At 40.9% G+C, this 25,054-nt stretch overlaps 1 protein-coding gene across 12 annotated transcripts in view; it reads left to right on the forward strand.

Moving 5' to 3' along the window:
• Positions 1-25,054, forward strand: part of kiaa1217 (KIAA1217 ortholog) — a 128,810-nt gene that overhangs the window by 34,239 nt on the left and 69,517 nt on the right. For 2 of the 12 annotated variants that reach the window (XM_079863252.1, XM_079863240.1), the window contains exon 1: positions 19,780-20,002. The exons of the other annotated variants lie outside the window; for them this stretch is intronic. The gene's annotated coding sequence lies outside the window, so the exon portion shown is untranslated. Of the gene's footprint in view, positions 1-19,779; positions 20,003-25,054 lie in introns of those variants that run through there. 12 annotated transcript variants of the gene reach the window in all.

A 25,054-nucleotide genomic window follows, 5' to 3' on the forward strand; every position in this document is an offset into this window, starting at 1 on the left:
CTTACTCATGGTTCAGCCAGACAGAGGTTATGGGAAAGAAAGAGGGCAGAGAGGGAGGGAGAGACAGTCCCCTCATCACAAGTTTATCTTAAGATGGTTGGATCTGTACTCAGGCTTTTGCTGTTTAATTTTTCTGCATGCTTAGACTATAAGTGGTCGCCTGGATTGATGTGTTTAACATATCAGTCTGAAATCTGCTGATGTAAGAAGCATAATATTTCACTGGGGGTTTATGGGATAGCCAGTGTAGTACACCAAAATAATGCAGTTTTACATTTTAATTTAGCCTTTTTACATTGTGGGACTCAAATCAATAGAAAATTCATAGTTCGGTCATATGTTTAGTCATTTTCTGTAATTTAAAGTCCCCCTGTAGTCAATAATTTCATCCCTTAAAACTCATCTTTGATCACCAAAATGACATATTTAAACGTTTTTTTCCTTGAAAAAAAAATGATTCATGCCTTAAAATAGCTTGAATGTAACTCTAAACCCTTGTCTCATTTAGTATACGCTGTTCTATGAATATGCAAATTAGCCCTGCCTCCTTTCACTCACACCAGATCCACTAGTTCATGATCACACCTTGATGTGATTGGTTGTGACGTCAGAAACACCTGCAATTTCAAACCATCTTTAGATCACTGCAGTTTTAAGGAGAAAATACTAAATGGTGTTGACATGAATTTGCACATGTTTGTCTTAAAGCATATTAAAAATACAACATAGACATAACAACATTAAAAGCTTGATTTTCACCACAGGGGGACTTTAAAGAGGCCATTTTATGCCCTTTTGCGAAGTCTTGATTTTGTTTTTGGGGTCTACTTGAATAGGTGTTCATGCTTTCATGCAAAAACACCTTATTTTTCACATATTTTACTTTACATTGTTGAAGCACCTCTTTCCCCAGTCTGTAAGTATCGCTCTGTTTACTTCCTGTCTCTATGAAGCCCTGAATTCCAAAAAAGCGTAATGTGCTCTGATTGGTCGGCTGGACCAGTGTGTTGCGATTGGTCAACCGCTTTAAGTGTGTTTAAGAAATGCCACGTCCTTTACCATAACTGCGAGTATCAACACACTGGCTGCGTCCAAAAACTTCAGACAGACTTCTGAGGCAGCGTAACGGTTTAATGATCTACAGCAAAATAGAGAGAGCTTCGGTGATAACTAAGGGAATAATTAGTATAATAGTAATTTCTCACTAACCATTGATCAAAAACATACATTTACACACAAACTGACCACCAACCACTACTTTCAGATGCCATCTTTAGTTTTTAGCCCAACTGTCACAGAATGGAATGCACAGGATTGTGGGATATCAAAGGCAGCGAAGGATGAATCAGGTGAAAGGTATCTCAGGAGACAGGAAGTGAAGCTAACATTGGATTTGGACGTGCCTTGATGCTCTCCTACCTTGATGAATCCTCCGAAGGTAGCGTTTTTAAGATTGCGGACGCTGTCACTCCTAACGCAACTCATCCAGGCCTCGCCCCCCTTTTTTCATATGCCTTGGGCAGGAATTATTTTAATTGAGAAATATTGTGATGTCTACATTCCTGAAAGAACACTCAAGGCTACAGTCGAGGCATTTCAGGGAGTTCAGAAACAGTGCTCAATGACATAGAGAAAAACTCCCTTTGCAGTGGGCTTTGTGCTTTGTAAACTTTGCTGACAATGTTCATGCTCAAACAGTAACATTACACACTAAAGAAAGTTAAAAATGGAAAAAAAAAGCAAGGCCTGTTTAAAAGGATAGATCCAACCAGTTTATTGACTTAAATCTCTCTTTTCCTCACGCTATCTTATAATTTCAAAAGACTTCATAAAATTCCTTGTTTTTTTAAATACTTTTATAAAATAAAAAAAAAACACTCAGCAAGGATACATTACATTAATCAAAAGAATCGACAGGAAAGACTTTATAATGTTCTAATAAGATTTCTATTTAAAATTAATGCTGTTCTTTTGAACGATATATTCATCAAAGAATCCTAAAATCCTGTTTTCAACATTAATAATATATATATATATATATATATATATATATATATATATATATATATATATATATATATATAATAGATGGACTACTCCTTTCATGATCACAACAGAGTAATCCCATAATTTTTGGTGAAAATGTCAGACAGGGACAAGTTCTTGTAATTAAGAGAAATCTAAGTCATTGCAATGGAGACTGAAGCCCGTGGAAGTGATATAAAGAGAATTACGAATGGGACTAGATTAATGAACACTGCTCATTAACCCTTAATCCTCTCTGATTAAAAAGTGAGACACACTTAATCCAGAATTGTCTAAACTGAAGACAACCCTGCTGAAAAAATCCAGCATTGCTTGTCACCAGCATAAGGTATATAATGCATGCTGGGACCAGCATGGGATGCCAGTTACTGGTTTGCTTGTCACCATCATGGCAAGCGGAAGTGCTGATGGACCAGAAAAGCATGGTTTCTGGTTTATGCTGAATTTTCCAGCAGGGAAGACACTCAACTTACTGTGATTTTTTTTTTTTGTTTCATTCATGTCGTTCCAAACTTATTCTGTGGAATATAAATGTCTGCTTGTGCTTTCTTTGCATGGAAAAGAGCAGCATGAACATTCTTCAAAACATCTCGCTTTGTGTTCCACAGAAAAAAAGAAAGCAACATGGGTTTGAAACAACATGAGGGTGAATATATGATAATAATAAAAAATAATTTTGGGTGAACTGGTCCTAGACTACCAGGCAACCAAGCAAGGTTGTTTTTTTGTTGTTGTTTTTTTTACAAATGAGAATTGTGCTTTTTATTTAAGCATATTTTTAAAGTGTTCGAAAGACAGAAAGCAGGCATGGAGGGACATGGATCCTATTTGCTCGTCCCAGTTCCCTTTCAAGGGAACTCCCGTTGCGTCGAGAAATGACGCTGTGGGAACGCTTTGCGTGATGACGTCTTGAAGCACATGTAAAATCAGTCCAATGGTGTGGCGGAACGTCAGAGGCGGGTGACGTCACATACCAGGAAACTATAAAAGCCGGCCCAAAACAGAAAACGAAAGCTTTCTGAGTCTTCAGTTGCGCTCTGTGTTGAAATCTGTCTTGTTATTTGGTGTTGTCTGTCTATATATATTTATTCAGATATGGCGAGCAAACAGCAGTATCGAGTGTGTGTCCATCCCTGCCCGCGTTATTTAACGGGAGGTGACACACACACTCTTTGTGTTGTTTGTTTGGGAGAGGAGCATGCCCAGTCAGCACTCGAGGGTGGTGACTGTGTGCATTGCTGTGCGCTTCCATTGCGGACGCTCCGATCCCGGTTGGCTCGGTTCAATCCCGACCACGTTCCCCAGGGCTCGGGTCCCGCCGCGGCTGAGGCTCGGCGGCGATCTCAGACCTGGGGTTCGCAAATGGATCTGTCAGTGGATGTTGAGACGGGCTCTGCCTTATCTCAGCCTCTTACTGACAGATCCAGTGCCTCTCATCAGGGTGTGGAAGCACGCGCTGCGGTTTCTTCCCCCCCGATAGAGGCACCAGTACTGCAACTATCCAGCTCTGAGGAGTTGGATGTTGTGAGTATTGAAGCTGAGTCTGAGGATTCGCCACCTCAGTCTCATGCATTCGAAGAACTGCTCGATGTAGTTACAAGAGCAGTTGACAGACTTTCTCTTGAGTGGCCAGAGGATAGGCAGGACGTTCGTTCGAAAAGCAAGCTCGACGAACGCTTCCTGCCATCTCGTACACAGCCTCAGCGTAGGAGTCTTCCGTTTTTCCCCGATCTCCACACCGAGGTGTCGAGATCGTGGGGAAAACCTATGTCATACAGAGTATTTACACCTCAAACATCACATTACTCTTCCATCTACAAATATAAAGAGTATGGTTATGGGGAGATGCCGAAGGTGGAAGAGACGCTTGCGAGCTATCTCTCTCCAGCAACGGCATCTTCCCTGAAGGCTCCTACACTTCCCACCAAACCAGTTAAATTCACTTCCTCCCTGATTCATAAATCGTATGCAGCCGCTGGTCAAGCTGCAGCGTGTCTGCATACGATGTCCCTTATGCAAGCATATCAGGCAGAATTACTGGGTGATTTAGAGGAGGGCGGGGGTATTGGTCCCGACACAGTAGCCGAACTGCGTAGAGCCACGGATTTGTCTCTCAGGGCCACCAAGGAGACCGCTAAATCAATCGGGCGGTCTATGGCAGCCCTGGTGGCCACTGAGAGGCATCTGTGGCTCAATCTGAGTGACATCAAAGATAGAGAAAAACATGTTCTTTTAGATGCTCCGGTTTCTACTGTTGGGCTATTTGGAGATGCAGTGAACAGTGCGGTAGCTAAATCGCAAGAAGCTTCAAAACAGGCTGCTGCACTCCAGAAACTTCTCCCCCGCCGCTCATTCATTGAGGCTGCTGAGCGGGAGCAGCCTCACTCCTCTAAAAAGAGCGCTGATCATCGTGCCACTCAAAAGCAGAGTGTGTCCTCCCGTGCTCCCCCACAAAAATCTCGGGGACACGGAGGGCGCGCTCAAACCCAGCAGTCTTCGAGGGGTAGAGCGGATCTGCGGACCGTTATTACCGCCAAGAAGGCTGCTGGGAAGAAATCCTGATGTCCGAGGGCTCAGGATTAATGAGGGTAGTTCCCCCCGGAGCAGAGCGGTTAACACCTCTTTTTACGGTGCCCGTCTCTCTTCGGTACCCTCAGGGGACCGTTCTGCCAACCCTGCCGCCATCGGTGTTACAGGGCGCAGCGGTCTCCGGCGAGCACATATCTCAAGGACCACCCGGAAACGTAGTGGCCTCGGGATGCCCGCCCCCTCCGAGGAGGGTGTTAGAGCAGTCTGTTCGGTCGCTCCCTGCCGGTGCGCCGTTACAGGGCGTCGAATTGACTGCTCAACAACAACAAAATCCAGAAACCAGTCTCGAGAGGCTGGTACCTCTAGTAGAATCTTTGACAGCGTGGAAGCTACTGTCAAATGTTTCTCGTTGGGTCCTGCAGACCGTAGAAAAAGGGTATCAGATACAATTCAAGAAACGCCCACCTCGGTTTATGGGGGTCCTGCCCACAGTGGTGGGCCCCGAGCAGGTTCTGGTTATGGAACAGGAAGTGAACACTCTGTTAGAGAAAGGGGCCATAGAATATGTACCTCCCTCCAGCAGGGAAACCGGGTTTTACAGCCGGTACTTCATAGTTCCAAAAAAGGACGGGGGATTGCGTCCCATTTTAGATCTTCGAGTTCTGAACGAGTCAGTCATGCAGCTCAAGTTCAAAATGTTAACATTGAGGCAGATCGTGCCACAGATCAGGTCCGAGGACTGGTTTGTCACGATAGACCTCAAGGACGCATATTTCCATATATCCATCCGTCCGTGTCATTGGAAGTTCCTGAGGTTTGCTTTCGGGGGCAAAGCATACCAATATCGAGTTCTTCCATTCGGCCTAGCTTTATCACCCCGCACTTTCACCAAATGCATGGATGCAGCTCTGGCGCCACTGCGCCTCCAGGGTATTCGCATTATGAACTACATCGACGATTGGTTGATTTTAGCTCATTCGCATCAGATGGCGGTTCAACATCGAGATGTTGTTCTCGCCCACATGAAAGAGTTGGGGTTACGGCTGAACGCCAAGAAGAGTGTGCTTTCTCCACTACAGAGGACCACCTTTCTAGGCGTGGTTTGGGATTCTGTGTCGATGCAGGCGCGCCTGTCACCGCCACGGATAGATTCCATCCTTGCAGCTGTGAAAAGTGTAAAGCTAGGCCAGCTACTCACTGTCAAACAGTTTCAGAGACTGTTGGGTCTCATGGCAGCAGCTTCCAACGTGATACCTTTTGGACTGCTACACATGAGGCCCCTGCAGTGGTGGCTCAGGACCAGGGGGTTTTCCCCGAGGGGCAACCCATTTCGCACAATCAAGGTCACGCGGCGATGCCTACGTGCCTTGGTTATGTGGAAGAAGCCTTGGTTCCTGTCCCAGGGCCCAGTGTTGGGAGCTCCTTGTCGTCGCAAATTGCTAACGACGGATGCTTCCCTCACGGGCTGGGGAGCGATCCTGGAGGGTCGCTCGTCTCAAGGTCTGTGGGAAGACCATCATCGTTCCTGGCATATCAATCGCCTAGAGATGTTAGCTGTCTTCCGGGCTCTGAGGAGCTTTATCACAGATCTCAGGGGGCACCATGTGCTAGTACATACGGACAACACATCGGTAGTCGCCTATATCAACCACCAAGGGGGTTTGCGCTCGCGCCCGTTATCCAACTTGGCACGCCATATCCTCTTGTGGTCCCAGGGGAAGTTACTGTCACTCAGGGCAGCTTACATCCCCGGGGTACAGAATATAGGAGCAGACACTCTGTCGAGGCAGGGGCCGAGGCCCGGGGAATGGAGGCTCCACCCCGAGGTGGTGGAGCTGATATGGAGGGAGTTTGGCCAAGCACAAGTGGATCTGTTTGCGTCTCGAGAGACGTCTCACTGTCCACTTTGGTTCTCCCTCACGCATCCAGCTCCTCTGGGACTGGATGCTATGGTACAGACGTGGCCGAGGCTACGTCTGTACGCCTTTCCCCCAGTTGCTCTGCTCCCGGGAGTTCTGGAAAGAGTTCGCAGGGACCGGGTCCATCTACTTCTTATAGCCCCGCGCTGGCCGGGCAGAGTATGGTTTCCCGATCTTGTGTCCCTCCTCGACGGGCATCCTCTGGAGTTACCCGTCAGGAGGGACCTTCTGTCCCAGGCAGAGGGCTCGATATTTCACCCTCGGCCAGAACTGTGGAACCTGTGGGCTTGGCCTCTGAGGGGGCCCAGCTCATAGAGTCAGGTCTCTCAACCGAGGTTGTTGAGACCATTCTACAGTCCAGAGCTCCCTCCACGAGGAAACTTTATGCCCTGAAGTGGAGAGTATTCACTTCTTGGTGTAGTGACCGTCGGTTGGACCCAGTTCACTGCCCAATTGGTACAGTGCTGGAGTTCCTGCAGGAACGGTTCACTGCAGGTCTGACCCCGTCCACTTTAAAGGTCTATGTGGCGGCCATAGGTGCTTACCACATTCCTTTGGGTGGAATGTCTGTGGGGAAAGACCCCTTGGTATCTCGTTTCCTTCGTGGCACTTGGAGGCTGAGGCCTGCAGTTCGCTCTAGGGTGCCACCTTGGGATTTGTCCTTTGTGCTACAAGGCTTATCCCAGGCCCCCTTTGAGCCCATTGAGGAGGTTCCTGAGAAGTTTCTTACTCTGAAAGCTCTTTTCCTTCTGGCTATTTCTTCTCTCAAGAGAATAGGGGATCTTCAAGCATTATCGGTGGCTCCGTCATGCTTAGAGTTTGCTCCGGGTATGGTTAAAGCGTTCCTTCATCCGAGACCGGGTTATATCCCCAAGGTCCCCACTAATGTGGTCAGACCTGTTGTTCTGCAGGCCTTCTGTCCTCCTCCCTTTCAAAATGCTGACCAGGAGGCTAATAATTTGCTTTGCCCTGTGCGGGCGTTAGACGCTTACGTCCACAGAGCTGCCTTGTGGCGTAAAAGTGATCAATTATTTGTGTGCTTTGGGTCCCCTAACAAAGGGGGCCCGGTGTCTAAGCAAAGGATGAGCAAGTGGGTGGTCGAGGCTATCTCACTTGCTTATGAGGCGGCTGGGCAGCCTTCTCCTTTGGCTGTCCGGTCGCACTCGACGAGGAGTATGGCGGCCTCTAAGGCCCTTATTTCAGGAGTTTCTTTACAGGACGTCTGTGATGCGGCAGGCTGGTCCTCACCGCACACTTTCGTCAGGTTTTACTCTCTGGATCTAGACTCTGCTCCAGGGTCTCATGTTTTGTCTTCCTAGTGCTGCTCTACGGATTTCACACAGGACAGACATTTGTAGCTATGGAGGCGTTGGTATAGACGTTCCCACAGCGTCATTTCTCGACGCAACGGGAGTTCCCTTGAAAGGGAACGCCTCGGTTACGACTGTAACCTCGGTTCCCTGAAGAGGGAACGAGCGTTGCGTCGCCCTGCCATATCTCCTTCATGCCTGTCAGCTCGACTTCAGACTTTTACGAAGCTTTCGTTTTCTGTTTTGGGCCGGCTTTTATAGTTTCCTGGTATGTGACGTCACCCGCCTCTGACGTTCCGCCACACCATTGGACTGATTTTACATGTGCTTCAAGACGTCATCACGCAAAGCGTTCCCACAGCGTCATTTCTCGACGCAACGCTCGTTCCCTCTTCAGGGAACCGAGGTTACAGTCGTAACCGAGGCGATTTGTTGTATACCCAAATTACTCTCTTAATATACGTATTTTGTGCTTGGAAGCCACTACATTAATCTTGGACCAGCAGACTATTATTCCTTCAGACAGATGGAGTGCTCTGTTTGTGAAAAACTGAATTCATGTGGGCAGAAGTTGATCCACAGTTCACTGACCAGCTCAGCTAATGAAAAGTGCCTGAGTGCTTTAACTTAATGGCCAATGGAATCTGGTAATTGTTCACTGTTTGGCAGGAAGGATCGAAAAGGGGAGGGAGAGAAAGAAAGGAAAGGTTTATCATTCAGTGTTGCAAGATACTCTAGTCTCCTAAAGCATTTGAGGAGAGTTAATGTCAGGAGAGGGAGTAGCACTTAGATACTTTTCCTTACTTCGGGAATTTTCCAGAATCCTTTCTGCTGAGCTCATATGCTAATCGCCATCGCGGCTGCGAAAAATGGCTTACAGGACACAGTCGCCAGTAACCCGAACCTGAGATCAATGAAATCTGGAAGAAAAGGGGAGGAAGAGAACCTTTCAACAATGCCCACCTTAGACAAACTTTATTTAGGTCACTGACTGTATGACTTTATTCTGTGGAACATGAAAGGAGATGTTTAGCAGAATGTCTACTTTTTCTGTCTTTGCATTGAAAAGAGCAGCATGAATATTCTTCAAAACGTCTTATTTTTGATTTCACATAAACCCGATGAGGCTGCATATATAATAAAAAAAATGGCCCTTTAGTCAGTCAGCCAAGCAAGTATACTATGTTTCGTATACAAAACCTGAGGTAAATTAAACCTGGAAGAAAAGGGGAGGGAGAGACTCTTTCAATAATGCCCACCTTAGACAAACGTTGTATAGGCAAGAACCAACAAGTTGTGTGTATTTGCACGAGCATATTGACATTTGAGGCAGTTTGTGTTGATTCATGGTGTAGCTCTACATGGTTTAGATGTCACAAAGTGTCTAGGGTGATGTGAGTCAGAGAAAGAGCTAAAGACAGAGGGGGAAGGAGAAGAGCTACATTCAACACACCTGGTTTTGTTTTTACTGTTTATCTCTCTCTGAGCTGAATTCATGCCCTGAGGCTCATCACGCATGAAGACTGCAGACGTTAAGTGCCCATGGTTGTTATTGCTAAAGAACTTTGTAGTTGATGTACACATTAACAGACACATGGTCATATTCTGTTAAGTGCCTCTTCATGATATGTCCAAGTTGCATAGGGGAGCCATAAGATATAGCTCTCCTATAAGCAGAAATCAATAAAAACGTGCACAACCTCTAGGAGTTTGTCTGAGATGTTGGTAAAGCTTTTGAAATGGTTGATTCCAGCAGAAACTGTAGAACTAAGAAAATGTGATACTTTTATGGTGCTTTTTTTTGTACTTTTTGGACCTTGACAGCTCCAGTCCTCATCCACTTACATTTTAAGAAAGAGTACGGGATATTCTTTCAAAATACTTTTTTTGTTTAAAAAAGTTATACAGGTTTGGAATGAAATTTTTTGAGTAAATGATGACAAAATGTTTCAATTTAGGTGAACTAATTGAAATACTAATTTAATGATGATTTAAATGTCATCTCTGTGTTTAATTTTTCTACAAAGGCAATTAGTTTGGACAAACCTATTCTTTGGTTTAACCTTTCAGTTCATACACACATATTCACAGATTCACACTCCTCTATCACTATCATTTCTCTGTTGTAGTATTTATTCATATCTTTTTTTTTTTCATTTTAATTTGAGTTTAATGTGCTTTTGTCATCTTTTTAATTTAAATTTAAATCTTGAATTTAATTTTATTTTTAGTCATTTTAATACATTAAAGGTGCTGTATGTAACTTTTTGAGAAAAAAATACCATGAAAGCATAAAAATACCATGTTTGCAGAGATTTAGGAAACACATATTTAGGAAACATAGATTTAGGAAAGTTCACATATACTTGTTTCTCTGAAAAACAATGCTACAGCCAGTTATTTTACTTTGAAATGTGTGTTCCGTGTCGGAATGTCTGTTTTTGTTTCGGTGTGTGTAATCTCATCTCACCCACTGCCAATTTACCTAATATTATTGCAACACCCTATGCTAGATGGAATATACCATCTTGTCAGAGTTTTTTTGACTCTGATGAAGTTATTTTATCTTTGTTTTCTCTAGATCTGCAATGGCAGGATTAGACAAAAATGGTTCCTTCCTTACATTGTGACTATTCCTGGATGGGAATGCAGTCTTTGGTTCCCCAGCTGTGAGCATGTTATTTAAAGTAACACAGTCTGGGAATGAATGTGAAAGTTCATCTGCTTGCATCATTACTTACAAAAAGTTAAAGTGACCAAGACGTCTCTCTGATATATCTTATAGGGATGCATAAGCTGATAATTATTTACTCTCGTGTCATGGTTGATGACAAATGGTCGATATTTTATTCTATTTTGCCAAAATAAATGTAAAATAAAAGCAGCCATTGTTTAACTAAATGTGGCCATCACATAAACATAATGTACAGTATGAAAAATGGATAATCATTTTGAGATTTACTAAAGATTACATAATAACAGTGCTCCCTGGTTAGTAAATAAGCCACACTTGAAACTTTTTGCGAAATGTTTTGCTTGAAAGGATCGTTTGTGCGATGTTTATTTAATGTCTGTGCAATGCAATGACATTCAAAGTGTAGCTGAATTCTCCAAATACTTTAATGGGGCCACTGTAACTTCTTATTTGCCGAAGTTTAATTGGAGATCTAGTGTTTTCTGCCCCAGTTTCCACAGAGGCCTTGTGAGACTATAAGCTCTGACAGGTTTGAGCCCCACACATGCAGCACTGACAGAAAATCATATATTTTTAATCGTAAACTGGTGCAAAGGATGGACTGTTCCTCACATTCCTCCAGTGCTTGTCGTCTTCTTTTTGTTCTGTTGCTGTTTCTTCTGTCTTTCCCTTTTGGTTCGCCTCTCCGCTCACGCCGTTTGTTTCAGGTTGCCATTTTTCTTGTTTGTCTGTCTCTCTAGCTATCTCCACCTCTTCTTCATTTTTCCCCCTCCATCCCATGCCCTCTTCTCTCTGAACAGGTTGTGCTCTGGTTTTCACAGTGCTGATTAAAAGTAGCGTCTCTGTTTGAAGTCTATTCAGCAAGCTGTGTGTGGTTGCTTATTAGGGTCAGCCAAGAGGGTTACACACACACACACACACACACACAAACATAATGAACACCGTCTCCTAAAGAGACTCCTTGTTTCAAGAAAAGTCTGGTTAAGCAAGGATGAAAAGATGAAGGGATTTCCTGAAATGTTGGCACCGAGTGTAGGTTGTGTGCGCACACTCTTTCTTTTCCTCTTTTTTCTTCTCTGTTCGCTCCATTCTGATGCAGCATCTAATGGGTAGACAAGCACCTGATACAAGAGAGACCAGTGAAATAGAAGAGGAAATGAAGTGAGAAAAGGGAAGAGGTTTTAAAGGTGAGAGGCAAAGCACTGCACTGAATTTTAACAGCCATGAAAAAGATTCAGAGCTTCCTTTGAGTTTATTAAGACATTGTTGGCTACTCTTCTCTATTTTAAGGAATTTCAATAAATAAAGCAGGTTTTGTTGTAGATGTGGCTTATTGGTTTCGCACCAGACACATTGAGCCCTGGTGCTCATGTGGGAGATTAGGTTTGAATCCTGTTTCTGTTGTGCCCCAATCCCATTCTCTCTTTCTTTCCCTAATAATTTTCTCTCTTACCTATACTCTTTTTGCTCATTCTAAATCATATGAACATATCACACATCGTACCATGCATACTAATTAGAAAAGTGACAAAAGCCTTATATTTTACTTCACTCATGCTGATCTACAGCTGTCAGTTGGAGTTGCAGTGGGTGTTTCATTGAAGTTAACAAAATGACATGTTTGAAAATGACTGAAATTGCTTATAGCATATAACGGTTTTAGTGAATAAGCTTTTTCATAAAACAGTGAGGCATTTGAGTTCTCGCTTCAAAAACTGCACCAGTGTCCAGCAACACAGCAACATACCAACCCCTTATTTCTGTTTATTCTGGCTATTTTCTGTTTAAATCGTCAAATGTAATAAAAACTAAATTAATTAATTAAAACTAAATCCATAAAATGATGCCATGATGGGAACCCCTTAGTTTATATTAGGGCTGGCAATAAATCGACAATAAATCGATTCCAATATTTGCCGAATGCATCGCCATTCTCTCTCGAATCGATTCTGAGCTTAATTTTTAACAGCAGATGGCGCTCTAGGCTAGTTTTTAACCGGTAGTTTTCAGTTCAATAAGTGCATCATCCGGGTATTTAAAGTGCACTTTTTCTGTGGAATTTTCAGTGTGAACACACTACTACACTATTTATACTACAAAACAGCATGCACAAGTATGCGAAGTGGGATTCACCTTGAGAATGTATTTGCACCTCAGAATGCTTTTATGACATGAGATTAATGTAAACAGCCCAATGCAAACACCCTTGTAATTCACTTCAACCTTTTCAAACATTATGAATGATTATTTAATAGAAGGTTCAAGTGGTGTGTGTAAGGCATTGGAAGCCAGCAGAGTACGGCTGTTTCTAAAGCACGCAGTGGCATGTGCTGTTAAAATATAAGCTCTGAATCGACTCGAGAGAGAATCTCGATGTGTTCGGAAAATCTCAGAATCAATCCAGAATCATTTCTCGATTCACGATGCATCGATTTATTGTCCCAGCCCTAGTTTTTATTTAGAAGTTTCTGTATTTAAGTACTCTTTAAGTCCCCCTGTAGTAAATAATTGTATCCCTTAAAACTCATCTTTGATCACCAAAATGCAGATTTAATTTTTTTTCCTCATTTAGTATAGTGGTTCTATGAATATGCAAATTAGCCCCGCCTCCACTCACTCACAGCAGCTCAGAGATCCACTCGTTGACGATCACACGTTGACGTGGTTGTTTACAAGGTAGTTTGTGACATCAGAAACACCAGCGATTTCAAACCGCGATTTTGAGACTGTCTTTGATTCATTGCAGTTTAAAAGAGAAAATACTCAGCAATGGTGTCGACTTATGAATTTGCACATGGTTTCTCTTAAAGCACATTAAAAACACCACATAGACAAATAAACAACATTAAAAGCTTGATTTTTGGGGGGGACTTTAAGTGGCCTTTAATTTTATTAATGTTATATTTTCTGTAAATATTTTTTCTTTTTTTTTAAATATACTTTTAGGATTTTAAGTACACTACTAGTGCACATTCAATGAAATTGAGGTCACTTCTTTTTTTTCACAAGGGATGTGCTGACAAGCACCTGTTGAAAGATGATGCGATGTCATGCGATATAATGATGATTATAGTGGTTTTAAGATGGTACCACTACCTGATGGTGATTGGCAAATTTCATGCCTTGCCTGAGGGTTATTTTTTTGGCCGCAGTTGCATGGCACTTTGATTTACTGAAGAACCAAGCAGAACCGATATACGTCGTAAGAAATATTCTGTAAATCAGCATGTGTCCGTCTAAAGCTCTCCAACATCTATTGAGTCTGTGAAACATCAACAACTGTCTCCATAAAAGGTAGGTACTGACAGATGTGTGTTTAGGTGATCGGATGAGGAATCTTTACTTGTTGAGACAGATATTGTTTTGCTGGCCTGGCTTGACTGTGTGTGTGTGTGTGTGTGTGTGTGTGTCTTGTTCATGCCATTAGGTAATTACATACTTAGTCTATAGGGCAGATTTCTGTTGGCTGTGTGTTTATTAAACTATGAGTCAGTCATCTTTCTGGTCAGCTTTTAAAAGTCATCTTATTATGCTTTAAAATGCATTATTATTTTCATAGAAACAAACTTGTGGCTTTTTGTTGCTTGTTGATTTGTGTTCCTCAGAAAAAACGAAATTGTTTGGCAACATTATGGGAGCATTCAGGAAATCTGAAAACAATCAAATGTAAAATAACGCTGCACTTTATAAATCAAATATACATTACAAATATAGTTACATAAGTGAACAAGAGTGAATTTTCTTATTTCGTTATAGAGACGGCAGCAGGAATATTAGGCTGCTGTCACTTTAGCTACACGTCAATATACTGTTATTCGTTTTCTTTAACATCTGTTTACGTTCATTTAAAACATAACCGACTGTGTTTATGAGGATATTTTGACATTTTTTGTATGTATTTGTCCGTTCAAGTGGAAAAAGTTGCGAATAAGAACTATTCCGTATGACAGAAAACAGCGCGCGAGTCTTTTTCTGTGTGCACGCTTTGGATGTGTGTGCAGCACAAAAAACAGCGAGCGGATCTTGGCTACGGCAGTTCATTGGAACGAATGTCTTTAAGGCGATATCTAGTGTATATATCTATGCACCAGTCTGCGTACACGTCACACACTAGGATGCGCGCGCGCCCTCAGATCACTTGGACGTGGCTGTGTATAAGAGGTAAAAATTATATAAATACTGTTCGTTTTCTCACACAAACCGATCGTTTCGTGTCTTAGGCCATCAATGTGTACTTACGATGGGGAATTGTTTAATTTGGACGATGGGGAATTGTTTTAATTTGGACTCTGTGCATGCTCTTTGAGACCGTGACCATAGACCTGCATTAAATGACTGACAGACAAGAACGGTTTGACCTAAAAATATCAAAATTGAAACTACTGCGGAAAAAAAGACACCTACATCTTGGATGCCCTTGAGGTAAGCTAAAACATACCAAAAGTTAATTTTAAAGTGAACTATCCCTTTAATGTGTATGTGTGTGTGTGTGTGTGTGTGTGTGTGTGTGTGTGTGTGTGTGTGTGTGTGTGTGTGCGTGTGCGCGCGCGCGCGCGTGTGTGTGTGTGTGTGTGTGCAAATGCTCAAAAGCATCTTACCCGTTCAATCTTCCATGTACATGTATACATTTAAAGAAAATTCACACATGATGAACCTTCTCCTTTATCACACATTCACATCAGGCACATGATGTCCATAAAAAATGCTAATTTGGTTAAAAGTCACTGATTATAACAGCTCCTACTTGTCTACTATTGTCTAGTGTGTGTGCAGAGCAGAGATGAGTTAGTTTCTCATTTTAGGTTCACAAGCAAGTAACTGCCTCTGTGCATATTATAATTTGATAAATGTCCTCATAATCAGACTCAGGAAATAGAATGAGTTCAGCCATTATGATATCATCAGTCAGACAGCCAGACCAATCATCTCATCTCATCTGACTCTGAATTCCTTCAGGCTCACCGAGAGACAGAGGATCATGGAATGTTGAGCATAATTAAAGGAAAAACTCAAAATTGCAGAGTTATGGTTAATCTGAGGCCTTCCTGGACCTGCGATCATATCTCATCATTTGAAAAGCTGTCATTGTCTGTGATTTTTGTTTCTCTTTTCCTGTGAGCTCATGAACTTTTGGAGTCTGCAAAAAAAATTGTATTTTACAGAATGCTCAGTGGCTTGGGAATGATGGAAATAATCACTGCAGTTCATCTAAATTTGTTTCCATGTGACTAAGATCGATGTAAGTGTTTTAACATGGCGTTTAGTGCAAGTTTGAACAGCCCTCACATCAGATGCTGGTTCGCCTCTGTTTCCTTGGGTGTTCGGATACTTTTAACTGATTTAAAGTATGGCTGTATATTAAGTAAGAATTAATGGACGACGGGCCGTTGAATTATTAGAAAATAATGCACACCCGAGGTGCTAATGCTGCCATGACGCAAACCGGAGTGGCCGTTACACCTCAGGTGTGTATTATTTTCTAATGATTCAACTGACCAGAGTCAATTATTCCATGGTTACCACATGTCAAGACAGTGTTCAGATGTTGTATTTCAAGAAATTTGTCAGGTTTTTTGTCCTTAAAACGCTCTAATTACCTAATTTTTTAAACATCTAATCCTAAGCCTCCATTGCTAATTCCAAAATGTAATTTTAGAGCTAGTAACTGTAGAGAAACTGTAAGTTTATCTGCTTCAAGAACAGCGCCGTTATTACCTCGCTTGTGAGAAATGTCATGTAGCTTTTAAGTTGCTAAACTATTTTACTGATAAAACACGTTTCTGTGCAAGTTCGTGTCCATACTGTATGTGTGTGTGCATTTGAGTGTGTGAGAAAGTGGGAGAAAGAGAGTATGTGCTTTCCGTATGTAAAATAATTTTGTGGCAAAAAAACAATAAAACAAATAATTGGTCGTTTTTATCCTATTGTTTTCTATATTTATTTGCTTAGTCAGTTTGCTTGGTTCCTTGGTCAGGAACTTTTAAATAACTGAAATAATTTGGCGAAGTGATATGGAACTGTAATGCGGTCAAGACCTGCCTGGAACTACTTCAGCTGTGCGTTCCGCTGAAAATAATTGTACGCCTTAGAATGTTCGTCAACCAATCAGATTCAAGCATTCATCAGCCCCGTTGTATGAATAAACTTAATTCTCTTCACTCCCTTTTCTTTATCATTTCTTTATCTCTTTCAGTCTTTTTATTATAAGCCAGGCAATGCACTCAATTAAATGTTTTAATACTAATTAATTAATCAATTAATTAATACTAATATTAACTATTAAAAGCAATAATAATAAAATTATTCCTTTTTATTCAAATTTTTTTCTTTGTTATGATATCACTTGAACCTACAGCCTATAATATAGACATCCACCATTGTGCTACATCACCCAAGACTTTATATAGACTACAATGTAAGTATTGACGATGAGTTAGAGAGGATTCATCTGCATACATATTGTGTTCCTCCACAGACAGACTGACAGATCACCAATAGAATACAAAGTATTAAACATATTGTCTAATTCTTGTTCTTAGACAGCTCTCTGCTAGTACATGTTCTTGAGTACCATAGAAACAACCTTCAGCTACAAAGCTAATTTTCCAAGTTCGCTGGGTTTGGAGTGTTTATAGGTGAGTTCTCTCTCTAGCGTGAGGTGTGTTTTATGTATGATGATGTGAAGTAAGGTGGGTGAGAGTGTGAGAAGTATATTAGCTGTATATTAGCAGCAACATGATCCTAGAATAACATCTTAGTTGATCCTGGAACAACATTCCAATCAATCAATCAGATTTGAGGAACAAGTTTACAGTTTATGTCAAGTTTAGGCTTACAACTAGCCTGGCTAACGTCAGACCTCGTCTCATTGAGACGTGGTCTGGGAACCACATGTTCATTTTCTCGTATTTGAGGCGTGGTTTACGAATGCCCAGAATGTCTATCAAATGCGCCTGTACGTAGCTCATAGCCAATCGTTTCAATTATACCAGATGACGTATGTAGAGCGACAGAAATTCGACGAGGAAGAAGACGAAATAAACTTGCGTTCTAAACTACTTAGAACACTATCTAAGGCTGCATCGAAAGGTAACTTTGCGTCTGATGCCATGCTGTATCAATAGATATAAACAAACTCCTTCGGTGTGTCGCATAGACTTCGTCATCGTCTTGCTGCTCCCTCCCCGTTCTGTGATTGGTTCCCTTTTTGAGGGGAAAATCTGGTCCATGGTGTCCAGGCTGCCTAGCAGCGTGAATAAAATTGCGTTGTGCGCAAGGCAGCATGGGGAAACCCAGGCTAGCTTACAACCAGGGTTAAGTGCTTCAACATCTGGGTTATCATTTCCATCTGATTTTAGGGATGGCTCATGGCTTAGGTTTAGGGGTAGATATAGGCTTAGTATTCAATTTTTGGACAGGAATGCTGTTCCAAGATCAACAAAATATGTTGACTCAGGACTTGACTTGACTCATCTACTCAGCAAAATCAGGATGTGCCCTTAGCTGTTATCACTGCTGCACATTTACACATTTGTTTTTATCAGTAGATACTGATTCATCTAACCCCTCTTGCTGACAGTTTGTGCTTCTAAACCCTCTAGCATATTCATTTATCATGACATGGTTTATTCTGGACAGAAAAGAACTGTAAGAAATTATGGGGTATGTATGTATTTATATATGCTGGGTGTGTGTGTCTGGAGTGGGTCAGACTGGACAAACTGATTTATTTTCTTTTATTTATTTTTTATTACATTTTATTATTTAATTTAAAGGTTTTACTGTAGCTCACAAAACACTCATTGTGTGTGTTGTGTTTGCAGAAGTACACAAGCATATACAAGTGTCTCTTGACATCCACATGACTGTATCCGTGCGTGTGTGTGTGTGTGTGTTTGTTTTAGCATGTGAGTGAGTGTTTGGGGGCAGGGTTCTGTGAGTCAGCGTCTCCTGAGTATTTTAATTTTTGCTGATAACCAAGGACAGTTATGTCTTTTCCACTATTTACCATCCTCCTATCATCCCTCTTCACTCCTCCCCTCTTTCGTTATGTCTGCCAGTGACTAAAGGCTGGAATACACTACACTAAACTTTTGTTCCAAATCCAAACTTTTAAACCAAATCACTAAACCCGATTTGCAGTCTAGACGAGTCCACAATAGTTGCAGAAAATCTGTGCCAGTCTCCAGCCTACAATTGTACTTTTGGTATACTAAATTGATATACTTAAAGTCTGCTAAATTGGAACAACTGATTTTGTAATTAATTCACTTTAGTTATACGGAAATAATGCTGAGGTCCAACTAAAGATATACTTAAGTATATTTGATTGTGCTCAAATGGAACTATTGCAAGTATACTTTAGATACACTTTAAATATCTTGCATTTAAAGACTGATATTATACAGTGACCATTCTATCCTTACTAATAGTGATATCAAAACACGTTTTAGGCTTAATATTAAGAAATGTGCATTGTGCATTAAAGTTCTCCAAATTAAGTTTAATTCTAATACTTATATCATCAAGTTTCAAGCGATATATCTGTAAATATGTTAGTGGGTTTGTAGTATATGGGTAGTTTGGCCAAAATTGTATTTTCTTGCTGTTTCAGACCGAATATGTTCGTTTGCCAACATTTCGGTGCATCACTATTGTGCTTAGCAACACGTTAAGAGAAAACTATTGAAATCAATTGCAGGTCATGCCTCTTATGCTATTTGTGCAGCACACTGAGATGCCACCTAGGATGGTTAGGATGCTGTCTTAGAAAACAGCTCCCTACGTAGGCAGTGTGCAAATCTCAGTAGGTTTTAGGACAGATCTGTTGTGTGATTTGGAGATGTTCTGTTGTGATGACTCAAGACTGAAATCTGGCTTTGATTCTAACAGCAAACAGGGATTTTGAGAGGAAGCTCTAAATTCACAGACGCGTACACACATGGCCCTCGAGTTTGTGTCGCAGGGGGCTCCATTGCAGGAAGTCCTCCACATGTTTTGTTTTAGCTTAAGAGATTTTCACTCACTCTCTCTCTCTCTCTCCACTCTTCATCAGTGGCACTTTCTTTCTCTCTTTCACACACCTCTTTTCTTTTCTTCTCTGAGTTCTTCATTCCCCTTTTTTCTTCTTGCAATGAGGTGATCCAAGCTCAAGGGAGTGCCAAGAGAGTTACAAAAACTGCATTCATCGCAACACACAATCGAAAACACACACATGCTCACACAACACGTCCTGTCTAAACAATGCTCCTTGGCTGAATCTGGGGGAGTGATTTGAGTTGGTGTAAAGGGACAGCAAAGGAAGTGTCAGCAAGAGAGAGAGAGTTGGAGGGTTTGGAGGGTCAGAGAGAGAGAGAGAGAGAGAGAGTTTGAGCAACCCTACAACAAGAAAAAAAGTTTCCTTGCTGCCACCGGAGCAGTAGCAAGCAGAGTTGGTCTCATTTGCTCCCTTGTTCACGCTTCGGGTGTTGTTTGGATGTATGATCCTGAACAGGGCAAGTAGGGTGAGTACCACAACCTCTCTATTTCTCTTTTTCCATACTTAAAGAGCTGTAAAGGGATATTAGAAATGTCTCCTCTGTAGCACATTAAAAAACTTTTTTTACTGAGACATGTTTAGAGTGCAATTAAAACTCAAATGCCAACTCCACAGCCAGAACTCTGCATCTTTAGTGCCATATTTATTACTTTTACAATTCAGCAAGTTTATAGTCTTCCTCCCCTTGCGTTTATTTGTTCCATTTGATAGTCTACAATGTTTCTCATGTTATATTGTTATTTAAGGGAATGATGTAGTCGTCAAGTCCTTTTGTAGATCATTCTTGGACATACTAAAACTTAGTTTAGGTGTGAAACTTCTTTTATGCACTATGTGCCTTCAATACTTTATCCTTCAGAAAGGAAAGTTTAGCTTTGACCAAACATGGCAATATTGCGGTTTTTATGTTTACTTGGAAAGTAACGACTCATCTGTCATTGAGCGCTCTATCTATCATTGTGCAACCACAGAACTGTGATTTACAGCATGCACATAAATGTACAAACACATTGTTTGTGACAACACATTCCTTTTGAGAATTCCATCTTACCACTGTTGGCGTTCCATTGTAACCCATCATTAGCCTTAATGATTATTTAAAAGAAACATGTTTTATGCCTTTATCTCATGAGTTCCATGCCTGTCAGTTGCGAATTATTCAGATGCCGGTGACTTTATTTAATCAAGTGAAATCTGAACTCCTTTTCATTGGTTTCAGAGTTATGTCGGCAACCAGAATTCCTCTGGGTTGTGACAACTTTTCCAAGTTTCTCCCTTTACGCTGTTTAAGTAGATTTGCATCTGGAGGTCTTGGGCCGCATCCCATGCGTGTCTGGAAGGAATATCAAAGCTTTTCTCTCATGGTTGTTTATCCAGAGATGCTGGATATAAATTTCAGGACAATTCAGTAGTGCTGATAGCTGGAGCTTGAGTTTTATGATGAGGAAGCTTCTGGATTTGTGTTTGAGCGTGTGTGTGTGTGTGTGTGTGTGTGTGTGTGTGTGTGTCTCTGGATTCAGAAGCCAGGAAATGAGCCCAGTGTAATAGACTCTTAACTGTTGGGCAGAGGATGTTACTTATTTGGCACTTCTGAGTTTTCGTATCCTTTCAGCAGCCTGCTAAAGCAAGCACTCAACCAGAAAATGTTCTTCTGCTCACTTCACTTGAAGGTCATTACATTTTGTATTCTTGATTTCGTTTTGTATTTTCCAATTGTTCTAATGTGGTATAACTTATCATTATGGTCAAGTTCAGTTGCTTTTATGACTAGTATTTTGGTGACAATATAGTCAATAATTACCTTTAGTGCCAAAAGGATAAGTTCTACCTTCAGATTTTTAAATGCATCCGGGTGTTGATTTGTGGGTCCACTAGGTGATTATTATGGGATCGTATTGTCCTGATGAAGTTCCCTCCTCAAAATACCATCTCCTGCAGGTTTATTATTGCTTGCTGCTGGTCTAGCTTGATGCCTTGCAGTTCTGGTCTTTTCAATAGTGCCGTGAGTCTGGAGCCTGAGGCCCTGGAGACTGAACGTGCCATATCATACAAGCCAGACTATCGGTATGCACTGCAGCATATTCTGGCCAAGAATCACAGCACACGTCCAGATGTCTGATCAGCATGTAGTTTGTGTTTTTAATGTGATAGGGTAAATCTGTTATCAAAGTACTACCACAATAATAGACTGATGCAGAGACTGATACAGTCATGTCTGGGCAAGGAAGAACTCAATATCTGGGTTTCCATCCATATATTTTTATGTAAATTGTGGGATAACACATAGAAAGTATAATACAGAAACACCAACATGCCAATAAAATTACCAAAATATGCATAAAAAACACATATGCCTGCTTGAGGTGGATGAATGTTTTATTCATTAGAAAACCTGCACATAAACTAAAATGGAAACAGAATAAAAATCTTAAATAAAAGTCATGTGACTGAATAATTTGCATCTATTACCCTGGTTTTGTTGTCTTGAACACATGGGATGGAAATGTTACTTTTTGGCTGCAGTGTTTCACATAAATTAAATTGGCAGCTTGGATGTGAATGGAGCAATTGTAGTAGCCTGGTAAACTTTTATGGACTGATAAAAACATCTAGACTCCAAAAAGCCCAGTGGACAGCCAGACAGATTAGAAATTGTGAATTTTGCCAACTCTTACTTTTTTTTTGAGAACCAATTTTGTATCAGGCTGTCAACTGAAACTAATACCAGGAAAACATGCCACAGCGATGCCAACACTAATTGTATTAATTGGCCTGCAACATTCTAGTCATGTGTGCTGGCACAATCTAAAAATGTTGTTTTCCATTCCTTCCAGGAAGGCCTCTCACTGTGTGTGCCCACCCTCGCAATATTCAGCAATCTTTGAGAATAAGAAAATAAGAGGCAAGAAGGTGATGTCATGGTGAAAATTACTGAACCATCTGTGAGAGCCAGATGAAACAGCTGCCTCAATTGAGATGGACTTAACCTTTTACTCCCAGTGCTTATTTTCCTTACGCATTTGCTCTTAGATTCGGCATACGATACCAGCGTGCTTCCTCTGTTCTTGAGCTCTGAACGATTGCACCTGTAGCACCATCTCAGAGGAGTCTTTATTCATCCGTTCTCCATTAAATATTAATCCTGTCTGAGAGCACATGCCCCTTTTACACAAGCCTGGCTGAGAGATACGAACTAATCGCTAATTGAATCGCCCTCATTTAACAAACTTCCTCAAAGGTTCTTCAACACTTATCTAATCCTGCTCTCCTTCAAACTGGGAAAGTACTTTCTAATCGGACAGTAAAAAGACAAATCTTTTTCCCTTTGATCAAAACCCTGCAAGTGTTTAGACTTTAATAAACACATCTAGGGGTAAATAAAGTCTTTCCAGAATTTGTACTGCTTAAGCCTAGTCTCAGACTAAAATGCATGTATGATTTGTCTTAACTGAAAGCAACTTGCACTGACAAATTTTAAAATATATCAGCGCCATTGTTTTGTCTCAAGTTTTTTTCTAAGACACTTTTAAAAAAGCTACTTAAATGTCCTAATTGAACTAAGGCATATTTCTCTGATTTCTCTTTAAATGTTTTTCTCTGTCTTGACGAAGGCGGTAAAGTGACAGCTCACCACTGCTATTACCTCACATTGTGGTGAGGAAAAAGGCAACCCACAACTTACATAAGCCTGACCTGCTTACTCGCTTGGCCTGTGTGGGTTTTTAAGGCCCTTTTTTATAGTTTGCCACATAAAGAAGGGAATGTTGGATGAATGGATGGTCTTTGTTTTTGCTCTTTTATGATCTGAATGGTCCAGAATGGTGATCTTACATCAGTCGTCCATGGTTTGTCTGTATGCTTGCTGTGAGATTGATTATCCCGTGAAATAAAACGCAATTCCCTGTTACGACAGAGAATATCGAGAGTTTAAAGGCAAATCCTGAGGGACTGGGGTTATTATATGCTTATTTGTTCAGTTTAACAGCTCACATAAATATAAACAATACTGCGGTTGCTCGTTATCTTGCTTCTTCAAAAAGGCATATGGGATAATGTACAGACAGCCGGTCATTATCGCAAAATAAATGTAAAAATAAATTATTAGGATCCCGATGCAATGCAGTTGAATAAATACATGGAATTAAATATTGATATGAGTTACTATTTAATGTGAGAGGAGAGACTGTGGGGTCATACGAGAGACCTGAAACTAGCACTGTTATGTTGAAAATTGGTTGCCTAGGATGGTCATTATACAGCTTAGCAAAAATATTTGAGTGCAGAATACTGTCATTGACCAATCAAAATCAAATATTCCAGAGAGTCAAATAATAAGTACTTAAATGGCAACACACGATCAAGGATCTTAAGCAGTGATTAGTCATAGCTGAATAAACACAGTAGGTTTCGAAATGTGTCCTGGAAGTTTTTTTGCTTGGCACTATTTTCTGTAGTTGCTTTATTAATAAAGTTATGATGACAAATGCTATACAAATACACTTGAATTTCTATTCAATGTATTGTAATACTAATATACAGTTACATTCATTTTGGCTTTAGTACAATGACAAATTAATAACCTCACTTTGTTTTCAATTTAGGAAACAAGTTGTCTTTATAATACGAAGCATTAAAAAGTTTGAAAACCACTGACTTAACACATTGAAATATACAGTCAGCATTTTCTTTAAAGCTTCAAACACAATCTTCTGAGACCTATATGAAACCAGCCATGTGCCCTCCTCTCCGCACCCGATCACATCCCCGCGGGTAGTAATGCATGAGGAAGCCTATACTATTTTCCTCAGATTAGCCTGTAACCCACATTGCCATGGGAACCACTGAGGCAATCAAGAGCAGATCACCTACAAATGGCACCAAGCCTGAAAGAGAGGCAGTGGATATTTCACTGAGGCTCATACTGTATCAAGGCAGCCCAAGACATATTTGACAGAAAACTTTGGTGCATAACTCACCCTGCACCGTTTGTGCTACGGATATGAATGATGCCTCAAAACATGCGTCTTGCTGAGTTAGAGGTGTGCTATTACTTTTATGTGATTGGACAGGAGTTTGGCCTAGCAAATGATGGATTTGTTGAAATATCACATAGATGTACATTGAAGGAGTCATCCATGGTATATCTATAGTCTAGTATATCATATATACTCATATATCAGCTCTTCTGACTTGAGTAAGCAACCACTCAGAACACCCTAGCAACCGCATAGCAGGCATCCATAAAAAAAAAAGCATAATGGTAGAAAATTTTGGTAGCAACCAATGTTTTTGAAAGAAGTCGCATTTGCTAAAAAAAAAAAAAGGCTGTGTTTATTTGATAAAAAAAAAAAAAAAAACAGTAAAAAAAATATTGTGAAATATTACTACAATTTAAAAGTACTGTTTTCTATTTTAAAATATTGTAAAATGTACTTTATACCCGTGATGGCAAAGCTGGATTTTTAGTAGCAATTACTCTATTCTTTGGTGACACATGATCCTTCAGAAATCTGATTTG

The sequence above is a fragment of the Squalius cephalus genome, assembly GCF_949319135.1.
Source record: "Squalius cephalus genome assembly, chromosome: 25".
Lineage (NCBI taxonomy): Eukaryota > Metazoa > Chordata > Actinopteri > Cypriniformes > Leuciscidae > Squalius > Squalius cephalus.